The following is a 5,849-nucleotide window of genomic DNA, read 5'->3' on the forward strand; positions in this document are numbered from 1 at the left end:
GGTCAAGTACATACCAGAAATAGTTATGGACTTAGACACCTTATCCAACAGTCTCCCACTTGGATAAGTCTAATAACTATAACTGCAATACTTCAGGAACCGATCGGCAATCGTAGCTCTTTCAAGGTCTCTCGGAACTGAGAAGATGATGATACGCCATTTAAGATAAGTGATCATATAATCCTCTGTTCTAGATATCAGCCGGACAAATACATGGAACAATGTCTTACTTATTGTCCAACAGTTTGTTTCCCGATTTCCAATTTGTTTGACAAAGAACTTAATTGAACACATCAACTTAGTTCTGAGCGGGCCCGGTACATAGGTCAAAACAAAATCATCGAGGGGCCCAGATTTCAGCTTCTAATCCAAGAAGGAACAGATAAACTTCGACTCATATGTTTGTTCTACTACTCATTGAATTATACACAAGACCACGTTTTATAACATCGAGTTACCAATGAGTTTTCGTACAATCAATGCATAACCAACTCATAAGTAACAAATCATATATCTAGGTTTGAAGACTTATATGATATTACCGTCTCACGATCACTCGAGATAAATTCCATGAAGTGATTCCAGTGAGCGTGGGTTGAGTCCAATGCTTAGAACTTATGAGCACTCATGAGTGATGTAGCCATGTCCAACAACTTAGACCTCTGCAACCAATCATGACAGTCTTGATTCATACCTACTTCCGACATATGACCGACTGTGGAGGTTCGAATAATATGATATACCAAACATAATTATTCTGGAAGTCAATACATGCAAAAGAAATATAGTAAACGATCGACAAGAGATAACAACACTTTACTCATAAATAAACCACCTTTTATTCATCATCTAATGTCAATTACACTTTACAAATTTCAAGGTTATCTAACTACTAAATCTAATATCATCCTTCAGCCCTATGCTCCGAGCATGCTGGAGATGCTTAACCCGAGTCAGTCCCTTCGTGAGGGGATCTGCTGGATTCTCATCCGATGATACCCACTTTGCCACGAGGAGTCCTTCTTCTATTCGATGTCTGATGAAATGGTATTTTCTGTCGATGTGTCTGGATCTCCCGTGATCCCTTGGTTCCTTGGCTAAGGCAACTGCACTTTCACTATCACATAAAATTTCCATTGGCTCTTTAATAGCTGGTACAACTCCAAGGTCTCCAATGAAGTTCTTCAGCCATATCGCCTCCTTTGCTGCCTCGCTAGCTGCTATATACTCTGATTCGCAAGTTGAATCAGCCACTGTCTCTTGCTTGGAACTCTTCCAAGAAATTGCTCCTCTGTTTAACGTAAAGACCCAGCCTGACTGAGAGCGGAAATTATCCCTATCAGTCTGAAAGCTAGCATCACTATACCCTACAACTCTCAAGTCTTCACTCCCACCGAGGGTAAGGACCCAGTCCTTAGTCCTCCGTAGGTACTTGAGGATATTCTTTACCGCAATCCAGTGTGCCTTGCCAGGGTTCCCATGATACCTGCTAACCATGCTCAAAGCAAAGGCTACATCAGGTCGAGTACACGTTATAGCATACATGATCGATCCTACAACCGAAGCATAAGGTATTCGACTCATTTCTGCTATCTCAGCCTCAGTACTAGGGCTTTGTGTCTTACTCAATCTGGCGTTACTCTGGATGGGTAACTCTCCTTTCTTGGAGTCCTGCATGCCGAATCTCTTCAGCACCTTATCCAAGTAGGTACTCTGACTAAGTCCAATTAGTCTTTTACTCCGGTTTCTCAAGATCCTTATCCCTAGAATATAGGCAGCTTCTCCTAGGTCCTTCATAGAGAAACACTTCCCAAGCCAGGACTTAACTTCCTACAGAGTTGGGATGTCATTTCGTATGAGTAGTATGTCATCCACATACAATACCAAAAAACTAACTATACTCCCACTAACCTTGACATATACACAAGATTCATCTTCACTCCTAGAAAAGCCAAATTCCTTGACTTTCTCATCAAAGCAAAGATTCCATCTGCAAGGTGCTTGCTTTAACCCATAAATGGAATTCTCAAGCTTACACACTCTATTAGGGTACTCTGTGTTGACAAAACCCTCTAGCTGACTCATGTAAACATCCTCAGCCAACTTTCCATTAAGGAAAGCGGTTTTGACATCCATTTGCCATATTTCATAGTCATGAAATGCGGCTACGGCTAACAGAACCCTAATAGACTTAATCTTGGCCACTGGAGAAAAGGTCTCATCATAATCAACTCCCGGAGTTTGTGAGAAACCCTTTGCAACCAGTCGTGCCTTATAAGTGTGTACATTACCATCCATGTCGGTCTTCTTCTTGAAGATCCATTTGCACCCTACAGTCTTACGACCTGGTACATTCTCAACCAAGTTCCAAACTTGATTGTCATACATGGACTGTATCTCGCTGTCCATTGCCTCTTTCCACTTGGCTGACTCAGGGCCTGCCATGGCTTCCGCGTAACTGTTAGGTTCATCCAGACCTATCAGTGTCTCATCACTGATAAGTGTATCACCTTCCGCAGTAATATGGAATCCATAGTAATGCTCAGGTGCATTCCTAACCCTTATGGAATGCCTCAGAGGTACAGACTTGTCAATTGGCTCAACAGAAGTTTCCTCCTCAAGTTGAGTGCTAGGGTTTGAAGTTCCTTCACCACTTGACTCTTGAATTTCTTCAAGGTCAACTTGCCTCCCACTGTCTCCTTGGCTTATGAACTCTCTCTCTCGAAAGAAAGCCCTCCTAGCTACAAAGACCACATTCTCACTAGGTCTGTAGAAGAGGTAACCAAAGGATTTATGTGGGTAGCCGATGAAAATACACCTCTCACTTCGAGGTTCGAGCTTATCATGAGTCTCGCGTCTCACGAAAGCCTCGCAACCCCAAATCTTAATGTGGTCTAGTTTGGGTACTTTACCAGTCCACATCTCATGAGGAGTTTTGGCAAATTTCTTTGTGGGAACTAGATTAAGGATGTGGGCGGCAGTCTCTAAGGCATACCCCCAAAATGAGATTGGTAGCGAAGCTCGACTTATCATGGAACGCACCATATCCAACAAGGTTCGATTATGCCTCTCAGCTACACCATTCAACTGCGGTGTCCTGGGAGGTGTCAATTATGAGACAATCCCACATTCCCTAAGATAGTCGAGGAACTCTGAACTAAGATACTCACCACCTCGATCGGATCGAAGCATCTTAATGTTCCTGCCCAATTGATTCTCGACTTCCTGTTTAAACTCTTTAAACCTCTCAAAAGTCTCTGACTTATGCTTGATTAAGTAGACATATCCATATCTACTGTAATCATTAGTAAAAGTCAAATAATAACGATTAGCATCCCTTGTGGCATGTTTGAAGGGCCCACACACATCCGTGTGTATAAGATCCAACAAACCTTCACCCCTCTCACATGAACCTGTGAAGGGTGACTTTGTCATTTTTCCAAGTAAGCATGATTCGCAACTATCATCTGACTTTAGGGAAAATGACTCCATTACTCCATCCTTTTGGAGTTGGCATATGCGTTTCTTGCTTATATGTCCAAGACGACAATGCCATAATGATGCTTTATCCAAGTTATTATCATTAACAGAATCAATACACAATACATTATTTCCTAAGTTATCAACCACAGATACAGTTTCATACACACCATCACAAGGTAATGCTTTAAAATAAAGAACATTATTAAAGAAAGCATTAATCGAACCAACTTCATTATCAAATGAAAAGGTGAAACCTTGTTTATACAATGCATGAAAGGAAATAATATTTCTTTCCATTTCTGGCGAATAACAACATTTATTCAAATCTAAACTAAACCCACTACTTAGCGATAAAGTATAAACTCCAATCTTGGTGACAGGTAAAGCTTTCCTATTCCCCATGATTAAGTTTATTCTTCCATGCTCCACATTCTCACTTCTTCTTAGTCCCTGCAAATCAGAACATATATGAATACCAAAACCGGTATCAAGGACCCAAGAGTTAGAATGGGGTGAGTTATTAGATAAGATAGTGTAAATACCTGCATGGTTGGATTTAACTTTGCCATCCTTCACATCTTGCTGGTACTTTGGGCAGTTCCGCTTCCAATGTGACTTTTCATGGCAATAGAAGCATTCAGCCTCTTTAGGGTTAGAAGAAGGAGTGACAAAACCTTTCTTGGTTCCACTTGAAGAAGAGCCATCAAGGGTCCTAGCCTTGGTACCCTTCGAAGAGCTCTTCCTCTTCTTCCCTCTACCTTTCCCGATTGCCAAAACCGGGGTGGAGTTTGGAGTAGGAGTGTTAACAACCGACTTACCCTTAAGACATGTTTCTGCGGTCTTGAGGAGTCCCTAAAGTTTGCTGAGTGTGACCTCTTTCTTATTCATGTGATATGTCATGCGGAATGGATCATAGCACGATGGTAAGGAGTGCAAAATGATATCCATTGCAAGCTCCTCAGGGAAGTTCACATTAAGCTTCAGCAACCGATCCACATACCTTTGCATTTTCTGCATGTGGCTCGTGACGGATTCCCCGTCCTTCATCATGGTTGTTATGATAGAGCATATGATTTCATACCTCTCTTGTCGTGCACTTTGATGCTATCTTTCCATCAGATCTTGGTGCATTTCAAAAGGGTAGAAGTCCTCATAGGACTTTTGGAGTTTCGCTGTCATGGTGGCCAACATGATGCATGCCACTTTTGTAGCATCCCTTTCATGTGCCCGGAAGTCAGCGATCTCCTGGGGAGTTGCAGTGGTCTCATCAATCTCCTTAAGCTCCTTGTCAAGGACATATTCTTTGTCCTCGTAGCGGGTAATCATCCTGATGTTTCTGATCCATTCATTGAAGTTGGATCCATCAAAAGTGACTTTCCCACACAAGTTGATAAGGGTAAAGGAGCCATTAGGATTAGAGCCAGAAGCAGCATTGTTTGAAGACATCTGAAAGAAGAGAACAAGATTAGTTTAGATATTAAGAGAGTCCTTAATAAAACACCCAAATGTAATATTAAGGCTAGAATCCAATCACAATATATTATAACTTAGAAGAGGTATGCCGTAATCCAAGCTATAACATATTTGAAAGGTAGGTGAATGACGATTCACCAATTTCCACCATGAAAAACGAAATATAAATATTCGGTTTTTAATTGGTTCTTAGAAATTCCTAGATTCTTTTGAGATTCAATGAACTTTTCAAAGGCATGTTTCAATCTCGAGTGTGCCCTCCAAGTTTTGTGACTGGGATACCGAGGATCACAAAACGAGGTGTGAAGTAACCATGCAAATCACTTGGTACCCTCAAGGTTTATCACTCAATCGATGTGCCGGTAAACCACACACGCTCCACCGATGCTATGGTAAACCTTAAGTCACCCTTTACCTACCTTGTTAAGTCCAAGTTAGTGTGCCGGTTAACCACACACGCTCCACCAACGACTTAAACAAAGTGTAAAGTGTAATTTCATGGATTAGCACCTTATTCACATTTTCCTAAAGTAACTAAGATTGGGAATTTAATAAAAGCATTTAGTTACTTTATAATATTCATCATACTTTTAATGAGAATTTATAAGTCCTTGTCTTACCCGTTCGGCTAACGACCCTCCACCGATCAAGGAAGCGGTGAGTGAGAGTGGACACCCATTAAGTTGTCATTTTATAGGCAACAACCTCATACCCCCCTTATAGACCCGCTTCGTGAATGAGGCGTACTAGCGGTAAGACGACTTGACGTTATACATATATATATATATATATATATATATATATATATATATATATATATATATATATATTAGTAACTTATAATATTATAAAGTATAAGGATTGAATTTCAACTTTTAAAATTCTAAGGGTTG

The sequence above is a fragment of the Lactuca virosa genome, chromosome 1 (genome assembly GCF_052849685.1).
Source record: "Lactuca virosa cultivar CGN04683 chromosome 1, Lactuca_virosa_CGN04683_v6, whole genome shotgun sequence".
Lineage (NCBI taxonomy): Eukaryota > Viridiplantae > Streptophyta > Magnoliopsida > Asterales > Asteraceae > Lactuca > Lactuca virosa.